The sequence below is a fragment of the Parasteatoda tepidariorum genome, chromosome X1 (assembly GCF_043381705.1).
Source record: "Parasteatoda tepidariorum isolate YZ-2023 chromosome X1, CAS_Ptep_4.0, whole genome shotgun sequence".
Classification (NCBI taxonomy): Eukaryota; Metazoa; Arthropoda; class Arachnida; order Araneae; family Theridiidae; genus Parasteatoda; species Parasteatoda tepidariorum.
In genome coordinates, this window is record NC_092214.1 from 22,409,063 (window position 1) to 22,427,387 (window position 18,325).

Below are 18,325 nucleotides of genomic sequence, written 5' to 3' on the forward strand. Positions count from 1 at the left end.
GGTAAACAATTTTTATATCATTTTAAAGATTGCAATTTTAAATAATAAAATACAAAATTTGAGCAAAACTGGTTGAATTCGAATTTTGAAAACGTCGTATTTTTAAAAATCAATTTCTCAGAAACTTTTTGAACGATTTCGCTCAAATTTTGCCTTTTGCCATATAAAATTACATTTTTAAGATGACGTAAAAAATATTTAACTTAACATTCACCAAATTTTCGACTATTTTTAATTAAAATAATATTAAATAATAAATATTTACCAAATTTTTATCTTGCATAGAATTATCTTTGAATAAACGAGTTTTATAATTGTGTGCAAAAATTCGTTCATAAATTTCCTCTCTCGTAACTACACCCTATATTTTGGTGCTCAGAATTCGGAATTCGTAGAAGAAAATTTATGTTTTATTGAGATAAAGAACGTTTTTGTGTCTGATTTCGTAACTTAGAATATCGTCTACACCAATTATTTAGCATATTTGAAGTCACTTCTTTGAACCATTAAAATTGAGTCCTAGAACGTGAAGATCCGATTGTTAGATCAAAAGTTATTTAGGGTAGTCCATTTTTTTCTTCTTTTGAGCACATATGTAGGTTCGTGTACATGCAAAGAATGCCTTATATCGTGTCAATTGGGAGAAAAGATAGCATACAACTGAGAAAACAGAACACATTGAACTAACATTTTAAATTGCTTAATTTTAAATGATAAAACCGAAAATTTTAAAGTCAAATAGGTCTTGAAAAACAAAACGACAATAATACTACATTTTTCAAAATTTATTTTAAAAAATGCTCAGAACTTTTAAGGTGATTTCATTCGAATTTTGCATTTTGTGTCATTTAAAATTACATAATTTGAAAACCAAAAAAAATTTTTAACTTCGCGAACTTTTCCACTACTACTATTAAAAGAAATAATAAATCTTAAAACAATTATTATTTCTCTTAATTTAATTTTGGATGAAATTGTTTATGCTTAAAGAGTTTTACAATTGTGTACGAAAAATATTTTTTTTAATTATTATGATCACCTCTAAGCACTCGAAAACCTTACCATTAGATCAAAAGCTATTCATCTGTTCTGAATTTTATTGTACGAACTGTAATTATGTACAACCTAAAAAAAAAACTCAAGTTAACAAAACTTACAATTAAGCTTTTTAAAAAAGATATATTTTATAAGTAATTTTCAAATTTACCGATTCTTTGAAACATTCATTTTAATCAATTTTATTTGTCTGATATCACCTTTACTATATACTCTACCAGAAAAATCTTACTAAAATAAAGTATACCCCGTAATAATTAATTAGCAATTTTCTGGTTAAACTCTCGAACCATTATTGCAAATGAAATTGAGATATTCTAGGTTCTGTTTAATGCACCTTACACCGTAAAAAATTCTTTTGAATGTGAAAAAATTATCAATAATTTTATTTTAAAAATTGATTTATAAAAAATTAATAAGTGTACTTGAAATGTTAAGTGCCCTTGAGATGCTCATTTATGTCAATTATATTTATTTGTCATAATATGCATTTTAAAAAACTAAATAATATTCATTAGGAAAAAATTGCTCAGCAATTATTTATTTAAAATGCGTTCATAACCAATTATTGACGTCTAATATGCTTTCCAATAATAAAAAAAAAACATGACTGTAATAAAACTTGTAAAAAATATGTGTGTTAAGGGGTTATTAGGAATTGATATGCTGAAATCGGTTGTTTGGAAGTTAAAAAGTGTTTGATTTTGTGACTCCTTATCGTGATAAATCAATATATTCAATATCATCTGCACACTGAGAAAAAAAAGTATGATAAAAACTATCAGAACATGGGAAAGTTTAGTGCGCTTCCAGCTTTATGGGAATACCCAAAAGCTCCGTAACTTTTACTGAAGTGTTTTTTTTTAATTTTGGTAAAATAAACTATGAAATACGGTTTTGTAACAGTTAAAATTTGGATAATGTAGTAAAGTTTAATCATTTTATCATGATATCTTGAAGCATGGCATAAAAAATATTTATTAGGTAAAATTAACTTTTCAGTTTTGTATTTTTTACTAAATGTGGGACATTTTTGGTAAGAACTATAATTTTAAAAACCAAAATTTCCGGTAAACCGTTATCATGTGAACGAAAATATTACCAAATGAATTGTTTATATGCCGTATATTTTAATTTTATTGACCAGAACTACAGTTTTTCTTACCAGAAATGTCATTACAATACAGTACGGTAATTTTACCAAAATTGTTTTCTTCATGTTCAAAATTGTTTTCTTCAATCCAATCAATTATATCAAAAATTATTCAAGTGCTCCATGTTTTATTTTGAAATTTGTACATCCATATAAAAGCAATTCAAGAAGACAGAATTTACGACAAAAATTTTTTTTAAAAAATCACTTTCTAAATATTTTTAAGAGTACGATTCCCTTGGAACGTTCTTTTCTATCAATTATATTTATGTGTATTTTCCAAGAGTAAATAGCAGTAAGCTTCTTCTGGCGTTATTATTTATTGCAGAGGAAAATACTACAACAACAATTTATTTAAAATGCGTCCATAACCAATCCTTGATATCTAATATGCTTCCATAAAGAAACATGACTGAAATAAATTTTGTAGAAAATACGTTTCTGAAGGGCTTAAAGCAGGAATTTAGATAATTTTGATGCTGAAATCAGTTGTTCGGAAAATATATTTTACGTTTTATTTTCTTTTTTGAAGAGTAAATGACGCGTATGAACTCATCCTTGTCAGAATTCAGCATTAAATAGCAACACAATAGATTTTATTTCAGAATTCTAACTGAATACAATGCTTTGGAAACACAAAAATCAAATATTTACTGAAGAAGATGACTAAAAAGTTAAGTATAAATAAGACTAGAATGAGGAATACTTAAAAAATATTATTTATATCTCAGAATAATTTTTTGGAAGTATTTTAATAGTAAAAATTGTTTCGTTTTGGTTTTTCTCATTAATATAAATGTCTTACGGCAAAAAGATTACTTATACCGTTGTGGATCATTTGTAAAATTATGTCAAAATATTTAGTATGAGCTTTTTATTAATAGTCTCGGTAAAAGTAAGCTCCAGAATTTATAAATAATTTCTACTACAGATACAAATCATGCTGTTTTTAGTTTGGGCTGCACTTGAAACTAAAGAACTTAACTGTTTTTTTCTTTGAATTGATAAATTATTACGTAATATATATAAGTAAAAGTATAACCATTTATTTGAAGAATAGTTAAGAGTATTGGTTATAACTTTATGATAAATAGCACGACAAAACCTTATTATACGTAATTTTTATTTATTAGACTCAGAAGCAAAATAAAATTTTAGGACAAACAAAATAAAAAAATTCAAATTAATTTATTTTAAGAAAATTGCAAACAAGTCCTTAAACAGCTTTAGGAGGAATATATTTGATCAACGACGGAAATATAACATTAAAAAAAATCAATTAAAACTGTACTTTGATTAAGATAACTCGTTTTATAAGAAAGGCAATCATGTGCACTGAGTAATGTGCAAAATATCTGATAATGAAATAATAGAACGTGTACTCAGATTAAGATTACTCATCTTACTTACTTAAGATTACTCATCTATCTAAGACATTTTTTCGTATTGGAAATGAAGAAATCAACTGATTATGAATTTTAAAAAATACTGCGAATGGATCAAACTACTAATTTTTTAAAAAAAGTTTTGATTCTTCGTTTGTACAGTCAAGCCACGCATGTTTTTGAGATATTAAAAATATTTGTGGCATAAGTAACATTTGATATTTCTTATTTTCTTACACTATTCTCTTAAAAGGTTTCGTCCATCAGCACTATGGGTCAGAAGACCATGATCTGTAAAGTACAATGTAATGAAAAATATGTTAAAAAAAATTTTTCTGAATGGAACTTTTAAATTTTCATTTCAGAAATATATAGATAGGGATTTCACCTTACTGTTACATTTTTATCAGAGTAATTAGTCTGAAATTATAGTACAATTTTCCAATTTGCTGGATTAGTTAATACTCTTGACTAACTTATAGTTTATATCTTATCATTTGACATTTTTCATTGTTTGAATGACTTTCGAAACTTAGTTCCAAGAAGTTCCACGAGGTAATTAGCTCAACTTTTTTTTTGTTGTCCTCTTTGATGTTTCTTCTTTCGAAAAAACCTGACCCATCTTACCTGTATTGCAAAGGTGGACTAAATTTATCGAAAAACAAAAATTATGTTTTTTTTTTCATGTTCCCTCGCTATTTTGTAATTAAATCGAGTTATTTTGTAATATTACTTCTGAAATATAATTTGCTTTTCATTTTTAATATAAAATTACGAAAATTATTATATTTTCATTGCGATATTTAATTATTTAAACGCACTATATTATTTTTTTTCATTTCTGCTCGCCATATTTCAGCTGCCATTGTGGTTTTTTTTAGGATATTTTTAGAGTATTTAAAAATGTCAACCATGAATTCAATTTACCTGCGCATAAAAACCCCTAAATACAAACCCCCAAATTTTGAAACAAATTTTATCGAAATACTAATTTTGGCCACGAAACCTTGGATGCTGGCCCACTGCACGCAGTTGACTAATCGTAAAGACACTGCTCCCAGTAGAACACCAAAGTCAAGCATCACTGGCTTCTGTCAATAACCAGGTGGTTGACCACTTTGATCAGCCTGCGTAGGGACTGAGGGTGCGCAGTATGGGTCCTCGTTAAACTGCTCTACCCTAAAATGCTCGATTTCACGCGCAGGTCGTCGGGCTACCAACGCAGGGGAGCCATCCCCTCTGAAGAGGATCAAAATTACGATAGCATGTCTTTGGATCATCCTCAGGGATGTTTCCCAGACTGTCGCCAATAGCCCATTATACAACTCTAGTGTGACAAAGATAAAGTACCTACCTTAAAGGTGTAATTTTTCCAAAATGTTCCGTACGCAGATACTTCCTAATGCTTTCATATGAAATATTAAAAATACTTGTTTTTGAGGTATTAAAACACGCCAGCTTTTGAGATATTATGCACATTTCTGGCATAAATATGATCTAACATAACTAACTGCCTTATGCTATCCCTTTAGAAGGACTTTATCATTTTATAAGAACTGAAACCGGTTCTTCATACTGAGTGAAATCAATTAAGTAGTCAATATATAAATCATCAATAAATGAGTACTGAGCAACGCTAAAAAGTGACACCCAATCTGAGAGGCATGCACAGAGTGCCAAAAAAACGGGTCACCCTAAAAAATTCGAATGAATTCTTGGCCATAGATGGCGCCACTGGAAAACAAGAACAAATCAACCCCTTGCCTTAATGGCCTACGACCACAACAACAACTACTGCAATCAAGCTATTTTCTCCTGTTCTTATGCATTTCGAAGGGACCAAAAAAAACCTTGTTTCCATATTATCTATATTAAAACTGTACGGTATTGGTACAGTTTTTATAAGTACCAAATGCGATATTACAATAACTTGTATCGATATTAATGTATTTGGTACCTATTATCAGGCTCATTACCAAAACTAATTAAGCATCATTCGCTTCAAGAATAGTATGGAGATTTTTTACGTTTTTCAGAAGCGAATCAGTACCATACCTCAATTAATTTATCATAACTTATTTTTCACACATATTAGTACCTATACAAAATTCACATTATTACCAAAAAGCATCATTGGTGTCAAAAAACAGGATAGCTATTTTTTACTTTTCTCCTAAACGAATTAGTACCCTTTCTCCATAAATTTTGATTTTTAGAAAACAGCTTATTTTGTTTTGCTTTAATTAGCACATGTTATCCAAGTTAATTAAGCATCATTGGCCTCAATAGTAGTATGGCAATTTTTACGCTTCTCATATAAACGAATTAATACCATTTCTCCATTAATTTTTCTTTCAAGTACGAAACATTTTTTTTTATATCAATTAGGGTCTATTAGTATCTCAGGCTTCAATAATATTGTGGCAGTTTATTACGGTTTCCCGAAAAAAAAATAAGTACCTTATCTCTATTAATTTTGCTTTTCAGTATAGAGCCTGTTTTTTTTCTTTCAATAAGAGTCTATTACGAAATTTAATTAAAAATTATTAGTGCCAATAAAAGCCCGGCAATTATGCTTCTTCTAAACGAAAAAGTGCAAATTCTCCACAAATTTCGTGTTTTATTCAAACAACTTACTTTTTTTTATTTCAATCGTAGCTGTTAATAAAATGAATCAAGCATCCTTGACAGAATTAATAATATGGTGATTTTTTAAGTTTCCCTCTGAAACGAATTAATATTATTTTTCCATCAATTTTGCTTTTCAGCACACCTTACTTTAGTTAACATTGAATTTAAATCTTCAGTTTTATGGAAACGCGTTTCAAACACATACCTATAAACAAAATAAACACCTGATTTCAGATAATTTTAAAAATACTAATTCAGTGATCTTGTACACTAAAGTTCACATCCGCTTAACTTTATCTGACGTATGACAAATAAAATATAACTAAATATCAAAGATCGTGCAATAAACTTTATTTTAATGAGAACTATAAGCTAGCAGACAGAGCACCATATTAGGCTCCCACAGTAAAGACAGCTGTTGTAATTCATTTACGTCGCACTAGAGCTGCACAATGGGCTGTTGGCGACGGTCTGGGAAACATCCTTGAGGATGATCCGAAGACATTCCATCACAATTTTGATCCTCTGCAGAGGGGATGGCACCCCCGCTTCGGTAGCCCAACAGCCTGCACGCGAAGTCGAGAACTTTACGGTAGAACAGTTTAACGAGGACCAATACCGCACACCCTCGGTCCCCACGCAGACTGATCCAAGTGGTCACCGACCCACACACTGACCGCAGCCAGCGATGCTTGACTTCGGTGATCTGCTGGGAACCGTGTCTTAACGATCAGTCCACTGCGGGACTTATGGAACTACGAAGATAACAAGTTGTTTCTCTAAAAGGGTGATTTTTTTTTACACAAAATGACCCAAATATCTAATTTTTCCATTTTTTTCAGTTACCACGGCTTAGTTTCAAAGAACGTAAAGACAGACAGTACAGAGAATGAAGGAACATCCATGCCTTGCCCGGGATTCGAACCTAGAACCTTTCTGATGCGAGGCCAGTTTTTTGACCGCTACATAGTCCAGTCGGCAAATTTTTAAGATGTTAAAATACTTGTTTTTGAAATATTAAAAATATTTGTTTAAAAAAATAATTCATTCTTTCTCATACTGGTCCCTTTAAATGTCATAGCTATTTTATAAAGTTTTGCTCGAGTAAATATTTCATGTTTTTAAAAGGGCGAAAGTAAACACAAGTACTATTTAGTTTGAATTCTACTCTCTTCAAATAAGTGTTAAACACTATTGAAGTCTTGTTCTGGTATTAGGATTGCGAGGCATCTAAACCATGCTCTTAATTTCTGAAATCCACCACCTTAGCATAATGACTTTGAGGTAATTAGTTACTCAAGCAGTCATAAACAACTCCCGGTTCACTAAACTGGAAAACTACCTTCGATTTGGGAGACCCTTTAACATTGAATATATTTAGTGACGCGTCACTTCGGTTTTAAATTGGATCCAGTAACGATGCGACTTGATGAGAAGTTCAGTACTTAAACAAATAACAAAGAAGAAGTGTTTACGATTCAATGAAAATGATAATAGGAAGACAACTTTTTTATTTTAAAGTTCAGAGATCAACAGCAGATGCAAGAATTGTAAAGTTAAATTGAAATGAGAAGTCACTTTTATTAGTAGAAAATGTATGTAACTTTGAATAATCGAGAAAGCAAATAACTTACATTAAAAAAATTGATAAAATTTAAAAATCTTACGATAAATGGGATCAAAAGATTTCTATAGTAAATTGATTTATATTATTTTTATTCCATTAAAAAGTCTGTTGTAATTTATTTTATTTTAAATTAAAGCTTGAATCATATAAATTTCTTAAGGATTTTTTAAAACATCAAAAACTGTTTGGTAAAGTAAGAAACGATTAAATATCACGCATTGCTTAGGCATTATATTGAATAGCAGCTGAAAAACCGGGAAAGAGGGTGATGCATCTTAGGATGCGTTTAGAGCATTTGTTGTTCTAAGAAAAACTTAAGTATTATGTACGTCATCTGTATTGTATGAAACACAAGCATTCTATAGAATACCTACCATTTTCTATAAAATACCTAATATTTTATTCAGCACCTAATCCAATGATCTAAAGAAAACTTAAGTATTATATATGTCATCGGTATTGTATGAAATACAAGCAATCTATAGAATACCTGGCATTTTATTCAATGCCTGGATTATTAGACTAAGTAAGAAAAAATGAAGGCCAGGATAGCCTGGTCGGTAGGGAGCTAGGCCCAGGCCCATGAGTTCGTGGGTTCGATTCGAACCCTGCATGCACATTCAAATTCTGTCGAGTCGCAAAGTCTTCCATGTTCCCATAACAAATCAATACCTCAGGGGGTACTGGATTGGAGATCGATCGTTCTCCGATGCAGGTCAAAATTACGTTCTGTGGATGAATGAATGGATGTATGAATTGATTCGCTTTATAAACAGGTGTGACGTATGATGTGGCAGAAGTCGAATTCTTGGCCATAGATGGCTCCACTGAAAAACAAGAGCAGCACACTCTACCTAAAATTTGCTCGGTTTCACAAAGCAGGCTTGCCCGTGTGACAAGTGGCATTAGAACCAACGAACCAACCACAAAATGACACGATGTGACTAATATCCAGACACCATTCATCCCTCAAAAATACGATGTTTTTTGAAAAAATTATGAAAGACTGACACTGATAAACCTTTATTCAAAATAGATATGAAAACTTAAAACTGCACACAACGTAAGTTTCAAATTTCCCTGTTTAGATATTCTACTTGATGCTTAGGCAGTGTACGTAATGTTTGAAGCAACAAGTAGATTTGATTTTTATTTTGATTATATATTTTTAATGAAAGCTTTTAATGATGGTCTTTATTTTTTTTTTTAAAATAACATTTCTTTTTTTAGGCAAAAATGACTCCTAAATAATAGCCTTATCATCACTTTTTCATACTTTGCATAAAGAGCATTTGTCATTGTGACATTAAGTCACAGCCTAATTTCTAAATATCCCGTTTTGTTAATCAATATACTTAATTTTCGGCTTAATTTATAATTTTTGATACAATTTTTATTGTCTTCACCTTTTTCTTCTCGCCCCTTAACGCGTTAGCGCAATGAGGACATTTTCCCCAGGAAGTTCCTTGCACATTCCTCAGACACTCCTTTTCTTGGAAAAAAGCTGTCGGCGACCTTTGATGTCAACACATGTTTTTAGTTACTGTACGGTTGCCGTTAGTATTTAATTCTGCTTAAATTTAAGGGGTTAGTTAACTCACTTCAGTTCGCTCCTTAAGCTCGATTTTTTTGCTTTTTAGGAAGTTTAACTTCCACTTCTAGCTATTTCTTTAAATACCGCCCATTTCTGGGAGCGGGGTACATTCGAAATTTAGTTGTCAAAACAAACGTACGATCCCTTAACAGGGATTTTTAATTTTTACCCCCTCCTCTCCTTGAGAGACGGAGATGTTTTCATAGTTTTCCTTACACCCTCTCGTGGGTGTTTACGCGGACATTTCATGGCGATCTTCATCGTGCATAATTTTTTATGGAAGTAAACATCTCTTCTTGATAACTCAATTTATATCTTCTTGCTAAATTGTTAACCCGCCAAAAAAAAATGGAAGTATTCCGAGATAACATCGATGCGTTTTGTGGAGTCTTCAATTCCTTAAGCCTTGCCCACCGATCCAGATCCACACCATTGTACCACTGTTGGTTTTAAAGAAAACAAATTCTCTCATTTTCCGGCTGCTGATGTGCTGTCAAATTCCTGTTGAATGGTGTGACGTTATGTTGTGTCAGTGATCTACATCCAATAAAAATATGTTAGTGCCCATAACATGGACTCGCTCATTCTTATAGTGGACTAGATTTTTTTTCCTTGCAGTCAAAAAAAGGAGGACAACTTCCAAGGAGAGCAAAAGGTATGTCTTTTATGAAGTGTATTTCTTCAGGAGAAGTATGAACATTTGCGGCATGATGTTTTGTGCAAACCTATACAGATTCGTTTCGGCCCCAATTTATCTCTTAAATTCTCATCATCATTAGTATTGTTTTTTTACTTTTATTATAACCCAGCAACGAGCCAATTTAACAGTCATTATATAGAATTTTATCTTGTATAATGCTTGGTAAGGCATGTAATCATTTTTATATTTCATACATCACCTATATACATCTGGCTTTTCATACATAGTCGGTAACGCATAGATAATTTTTCTTTAAATACCCCACCCCTACAAATACCCCCACTCCAGCAAGTCAAAATTTTGAGAAAGAAACATTTTAAGCATATTGCAAGTAAAACAAGAGAAGAGATTTAACTGCGTTGTTTGCAAACAATTCATTTATCTTCGTCGCAGGAAAAAGTTTAAACCGATTTTATGACGTAATGATTTTTGCATGTTTGTGTGTACGAAAGAATATCCCAGCCAGAATTGAAAATAGGCATCTTTTGATGTTAAATAAGATTGAGGCAAATATTTACGTTTTGGCTGAAAGGTTTTCTTCTCACAATTTATATGCCTTATTTCTAGGAAGCAATCCTTGAGCCATGGTGGCTCAGGGGATAGAGCACTCGCCTGCCAATTAGGTGATCCAGGTTCAAATCCCTGCGATGGCTGATCTATACAATTTTTGCACCTGGCTCACCCAAACTGCAGTGCTTTCGTGAAATATTTTCAGTGGTAGACGGATCATGGGTTAGAGTCCCCTTGCCGTCAGACTAACCATGGGAATTTTTGTGGTTTTCCTCTCCATATAACGCAAATGAGGGTTAGTTTCACACCTAATACTTGATTCCCTTGTCTTCTGGATTGGGTTCAAAATTTCAAGACTACAGATACGATTATTGGTTATCATAAACTCAAAATTGGGTTAGCTGTTTAACGACGATTATGAAATAAAATATAAGGTCATTTAACAGTTAACTTTGCTTACTCAGAATATTAAAAAATAATAAAAGAAATAAAAAATCCCGCTCTATTTGTAGATGAAAATCTTTTTGAGTCGGTAGTTTCGGGATAAGTCCCTATGATGAAAACTCTACTATGAAATTTAAAATCGTAAAAATAATTTTGCATTGTTTCGATAATAAAGTAAATTTATAAATGATCTAAGTATGTGTTTCTAAAATATGTGTTTATCTAGTGATCATTTTCAAGTAAATTAAAAATGAGGAGAAAAGTTTTTGCCAAGAAATTCTTATGATTGTGGAGGTATATGTTATATTTTTAACTTAATGCTGATGTTGTTGTTGCTAATTTACGTCGCACTAGAGCTGCACAATGGGCTATTTGCGACGGTCTGGGAAACATCCCGGAGGATGATCCGAAGACATGCCATCACAATTTTGATCCTCTGCGGAGGGGATGGCACCCCCGCTTCGGTAGCCCAACGATCTGCACGCGAAATCGAGCACTTTACGGTAGAAGAGTTTAACAAGGACCAATACCGCACACCCTCGGTCCCCACGCAGACTGATCCAAGTGGGTCACCCACCCGCACACTGATCGTAGCCAGTGATGCTTGACTTCGGTGATCTGCTGGGAACCGTGTCTTAACGATCAGTCCACTGCGGGACAACTTAATGTTGAATATGTAATTAAACATTATAGCATTAATCTCATAATACTTCAAAGAAAATACTCTGATTCCAAAATTAGTCGAAGTATAATAGCTGATTTCGTTTAATTTATAAACAGATTTGCATGTTTCTTTTATTCAGATGAAACGACATTGCATAGGAAAAATAAGGATCCTAAAAAGGTACAAAATTACGAAAGACAGTAGTTCCCTGATTTTCGAACTAATAATTTTCATATCATTGTAAAAATTTATAATAATAAGTATTAGCCAATAGTAATTCTAAGCTTGTAAACTTGTAAGTAATTCCAAAAAAATGTTGATACATTTTTCTAATATATTCGATGATTATTCAAGAATTATTTGCATAGTTTTTGAATTATTTAAATGTGAACTCCATTGTAAAATCCTCCATTTCATATTTATCCAAATCAAGTTTTCAAAATTCCTCTCTAGAAAATAAAAATATCCAGTTTTTTTTTTAATTTTTCAAATTCCAGTAGGTAACAATTTTTTTCTATGATGATATTTATGTAGGTATTATAAAGAGTTTCTGTAATAAGCACCCATATTACAATAAAAGTCATCAAAACCGGTTTTATTGCCCAGTAATACTTGAGGGATTTTCCAATAATCACCTCTCAATTTCCATGAACAATAAAACAGATTGTTACGTTTTATATCCTGTTTTTGTTTTCGCTTCAATTAACGACTTCTAATGTGAGTAAATTTTATATTTTATTTGCGTTTCTATAAATATATATTGTGGGTGGTCATTTCAAAACACCCTTTATATTGTTTTAAATTCGCACAATAAGATTAAAATCCTTAATTTCCCCTTAGTTCCCTCTAATTGTCTCCCATTCAAGTCTTCACACCATCAGGTACTGTGTTATTGCTACACAATCTAATAAGAGCTCCACAGGAAATGCTTAGTTCACCAACAATCGAATAAATCCCTCAACTTTTAATTAAATAACTAATGAGCTTCCAATAAATCCGATTTCCATTTGATACCATAAAATAGAAACCCCACGAAAGCAGTCGATATAATCCCCACACCAAACCACAATCCCTAAGACTAAAATAAAAATCCCTTTCACAACCTGATACATGTAAGATAAGGCAAGAATTTAATGTAGCTGCAATTCTGTACCAATAACTATATAGTTTGAGCGAGAAACGAGTTACTCTCAGAATTACTTATCAGGATTTGGAGGTTTCATCATTTCTACTACCTCTCTCTTATCAGGGTGAAAATTTTCATTCTAAAATAACTGGCAGTGGAGGAAAATATTAATAACGTGTGGAAAGTTACGCTGTTGGCTACTGCACGTGATGCTGAGCAACGTGATTAAAAGAAAACCAATTCACGTGGTCTCTAATCACTGCTTTGCTACAGTGATCTGAGCTTCATCCTCTTGGGAATTAACATTAGCAGCAGGTAGTTTCAACTCCTCATTGGGGGAGGGGGGCTGATAAGAATTAGAAATTTATTATTTGCCATAAAAATACCGTTTTTTATTTTGTATAATTATCGTTTTTAGTCGTTCTAATTCCAATCGCATAAGGGTTTCTTATCACTGAAATTCACTGTCTTGCAACTTTTTTTTTCCTTTTTTTTTCTTCCTTTTTAATTTCTCTATTAAGAGTAGTATTTTCTCGCTGAAATATAATATTTTGATTAGTTGTTGACTTTTAATTTTAGCAATTGTTTAAATTTTAAATTTCTGGACTTTCAAAAACCGAAAACAAGTTTTGAAACTGCATGCAAAATTTCTTTTCCTTTTCTTTTCTTTTTCTTATTTAATCTTCTTTTCTTCTTTTTCATTTCTTCTTCTACTCTTTTCTTTTCTTTTTCAACCATTTTTCTTTTCTTTTTTTTTCCTTCTCTTTCTCGACTCTTTTTTTTTTCTCCATTCTATTCTTTTTTCATTTTCAATTATTTTTCTCTCCTATTTTTTCGTTCCTTTTTCTAATATTTTTCTTTTCTTCTTCTCCTCCTTCTTCTTGCTCTTTTTATTTTTTTCTTCTTAATAATAAATGCGTTAATTATAAATTAAACTTAGTAGTTAAACTTAGTCTTCAAATATGCTGCAATAACTTTTAATGTGCAAACTCCAGCAATCACATTTGGATTGGAGGCACGGAGGCAATACTAGAGAAACTAAGAAAGGAAATTCCAAAAAAACTAAGTAAGTAAACAAATTTAGGCAGTTATAACTTTAACTTCTGAAAAGGTTGAAAATGAACTACGTTATATGTGAAGCTTTAGCATTGTAGGAATAAGAGAGTAATTAGATTTTTACAAGAAAAACTATGACTAATGAAATCAAAAAACAACTTCACAGTTCAAAAACAATGATTAAAATATTTTAACAATAAAATGAAGTGATAATACAAACTAATGTTTGATTGATGGAAAACAAACTGAGTTTTGATTTTTGAAATAAAAACTTTCGACTAAAAAATTCGAATTTCCAGATAAAATCCATCATTGAAAATACTTTAATAACAAAATAATATGCAGTTACAAAACAAAAATAAGTTTCATTATAATTAACAGTAAAATTATGTGAATAAATAATGTTTATAATGTTGCCAAGAAATAAATTAATGAGCCAACATCTTTATTTTTGACGTAGTAATTTATGACTAAAAAAATAATTAGATTTTAACAAGAAACTACTAGTAAAACTAGTAAAACCATAACATTACGTCTAATATTCAAAACAATATTAAAAAGAATTAGCAATAAAATAAACTGGAGGGACAAAGCAAAACATATGCCTCACTAATTTGTTAATGAAATGATGACAAAAACTACTTTCGTAGTTTTGCTAAAAAAAAGCAATTTACAGTTTATGAGTTTTGAATTTTACTATAAATTAACTACTTGATGAAATATATCTTAGCATTGCATGACTATGAAAATAATCAGATTTAAACAAGAAACTATGCCTAAAGTCCCAAACAAGAGCTGATCAGTTTTATGTCATAATTTGCAATATTTTAATAATAAAATGAAATGGTTGATACGAAGCAAAAACTAAGTTAAATATTTGTAAGATAACACTTTTAATGCCCTTGACCATTGAAAAAAAAAATAAGCTTTCAGTTTATCGAAATGGAATTGTAAATATGGTTATTTTCTCGAGAAAAAAAGTGTAAGTTTCGACTTAATGTAGCAACCACTACAAAATAAAAAGATTTTTACTTAAAAACGCATTCTTCCATAACTACCTAAACTTATAGCCGTCACCAAAATGACTGACTTTAAATCAAAAAAGAAAGAAAAATAAAGCTTGTCGATAGATGCGGAAAATTCTCGTGTGTTGTAAGGCAAAGATAAAGACGAAGAAAAGAATAAAAAGTAAGAAAATGCTCACAAAAAAAGTAATGCCTGTACGAGATTTTGATATCGAATTTCCGATAATATCCGCGTTTAGAAGGGAAAGTAAAAATGCAAACTAAACAGGCGAAGAAATGCTCGATGTAGCGGAAACTCACCCTCAAACTTCTTGGCTGTTTCCTCTGATATTTTTAGATGATTTTTTATTCTTTTTACCTGTCTTTCCCCCCTCTTTAACATCCGTTGAAATATTGTTAAATCTACATATGACACATCAGTTTTTCTTTATAAAAGATTACATTCAAGTTAGATAAGAAAACAAATATTACAACCATCTCATTATAAAAATGAAGTATTGAACGCGACGTTTTATTGAAAGAATATTTCGTTCAGTTTTTGATGTCTTTGTCGTTTTTGATGAATGCGGAAAAATATTTTTATGAAAAGATTCTCCAGTTGATAAACAATACATATTTTGCATGGAATTATTTCGATGATAAATTTATTCGATGTTCTTATTTGGCCATGTAAAAGAAAGTTTTAAAACGCATTAAATGAAAGATTTACAGTAGGCTTACTTAATTGCATAAACATATTTATTGCAGTTATGCATTTGAAGGACAAAATTTTCCTTTTCCTGCAAATCATATTATTTTTTAAAAAAAATATGAAACGTCTATATTTAAAAATTGAACAATATTTGAAGATTAAATGTTGGTTTACTTAATGAAGAATACATTTTCTTTCTTTAAAAACAGGTTTAGGGAATGCAAATGAAGCGTGCAGATTTAATCAATTTATATAAAATAAGCCATTGTTCTCCAGTGGGTTCCTGCCCTTTGCGGGATTACGGGTAATGAAAATGCAGACTACTTAGCAAAAAAGGGAGCCTTAATTATTCAGACTTCTGTGCACCTTATGCCCTTCTGTTCCATCAAACAGCTTATTGAGAAGACCTTTGGGACCTGTGCTCATCAAGAGCTTATCGACCGTACTTCTATTAACTCTTGGAGGGCTACCATCCTAAATTTGCGAAATGGCCCAAGACGAAGAATTCGTAGTTTCCCCGTATGCACTTTTTGCAATTCTGGTGAGGGCATGGACTCCATGCACCTTCTCCGCTGCTCGGCACTTTGCAAGAATTCTATCACTGAACGCTATTGGGAAGCTAGAGACATGTTGTGATTAATAAACTTTGCTGCAGCATCTTTTGTTTCTGTTCTGATTTTTATTCGATGTTTATGTATGCTGTTACTGTCTGTAATCTCCCATTGGAAATAAAAAAAATATAGAATAATAACTTAAGTTTTAAAATTCACGGCATTAAAAGAAAGCAAAATTGTATATCTATATATAAGAGGCCCTATTTTTTCAAAGTCAAAAGTCAGATTGGTCACTAAAATAAAAATCAAATCAAAACTATTTTATTTGAAACATGCAACTACATCTCTCAGTTAATTTGCTACTCTCATCAAAAAAGCCAGTCGCATGTATTTTCAGTCGATTCTCTCAACTATGGCCTACATTGTCTTTGCCAAAATGCTGTCCTCCAAGCCAACACCATTTCGATAAACTGCTGGTTAGCGAAAAAGGCTATAGGCATGGAACAAATTTATTCCCATTTATTGCAAAATGATTCAGTGTAGAATAGTGCAATGAATAAAAAAGGTCATATTTACTAACAATCAAATTCAAAATTGTAAAACAATAAAAACGAACAATAATGATAGTATGTTATTTGTTTGACTTCCCAATAAAACTTCCTTTCCAATCCGTTGCCTGACACGCAAGTAATACATAATCAGAATTACAGTGAATGATTACAGCACACTCTGTTTGTCAGGCAGAAATTCGCTACACCATGCACTAATGTTTTACCTAAGAACGCTTCGCTACTTCAAAATTTAAAGCAAACTAATACACCATATGCACCTGGATTTAGAAACGATAAAATATTGTAACTTAAATGTGTAAACTTGTATAAAAACTATTTACTTAAACAAATTTTGTCTAGTTATGTTTAATTTACTTATTGAAATTTCCGGGATCTTGTAACTCTACAGAGTATGAACCCGTATTCCATCTTTTAAGTATACCCCTGTCACAAACTTCTGCGTTGATATACTATTAAAATTTTTCCATCATTTTTTTGTTATTTTTACCTGTCTTTTCCCCTCTATAAAATCTGATGAAATATTATGAAATGTTTCACTATAGCAGATCGTCCTGATGTAGTGACGCCATTGAATGGTGCACGCGGCGTGACGTATGCTCACAGAATGTCAGCTATCTGATGTTCTAATTTTCTTATTTAAGTATTTCATAGCGATATAATTGGAGATATAGCAATCTTAAATGAAAATGCAATCGACTAAAAAAGCATATAAAGCGCATTCAAATTATACTTTTAGAGATACGAATCCAATATAGGCAAATAGAAAATTTGCCAGTGGCAGGGTCGGTAATCAAACTTAATGATCTGATGCAACCTAAATACAGCACTTTACACTGCATCGCATGGATGCTGGTTAAATACGATATCCATAAACACAGATCATCTCGTGGATGCCGATTAAATATGGCATTCGTAACGAAAGGGTAAAATCTAATTATGATGCATTATAGTTTTTCCTTAAAAAAATATTGCCCTCAAATAAGATAAGAGATTAAATTTCGGAGCCATCTCATTATTAAATTGAAGTATTAAGCAAGTCTTTTTATTGAGGAAATATTTTGTTGCCTTTTGTCACTTTTGATGAATGCTGAAAGAAATTTTTATGAAAGATTCTCTACCAGATAAACAACTCACGTACTTATTATTGAATTAAATTGATGATACATCTATTCCATCTTCGTAATCGGCCATGCAAAGAAAAGTTGAAAAATGACTTGAATAAAAAGTTCACAGTTGAATTGTTTAATTGCATAGATCTGCATTTCTTGTATTTATATACTGTTAGAACCAACTATTCTTTGTACGCAGCATTTATTAAGTTATTGTAAGTTAATTATTATTTAGCTGATTTAAAAATTTTATAATTTTAATACATTCATATTTTTTTTCATGGAAACAAGAAATACAGAAGATAACCTCTATTATATCAGCCATAACATTCAGAAAATAAAATTTATGCATGATAAGAACACTATTTTATGATTCAAATTTCGAACATGTTCAATATAAAAGAAAAAATTAAAAAAATAAAAACCCT

At 31.1% G+C, this 18,325-nt stretch overlaps 1 protein-coding gene across 1 annotated transcript in view; it reads left to right on the forward strand.

Annotated features, from left to right (window-relative positions):
* The window catches only part of LOC107437531 (DBH-like monooxygenase protein 1), a 92,955-nt gene that overhangs the window by 108 nt on the left and 74,522 nt on the right, over positions 1–18,325 (forward strand). The window lies entirely within an intron of this gene.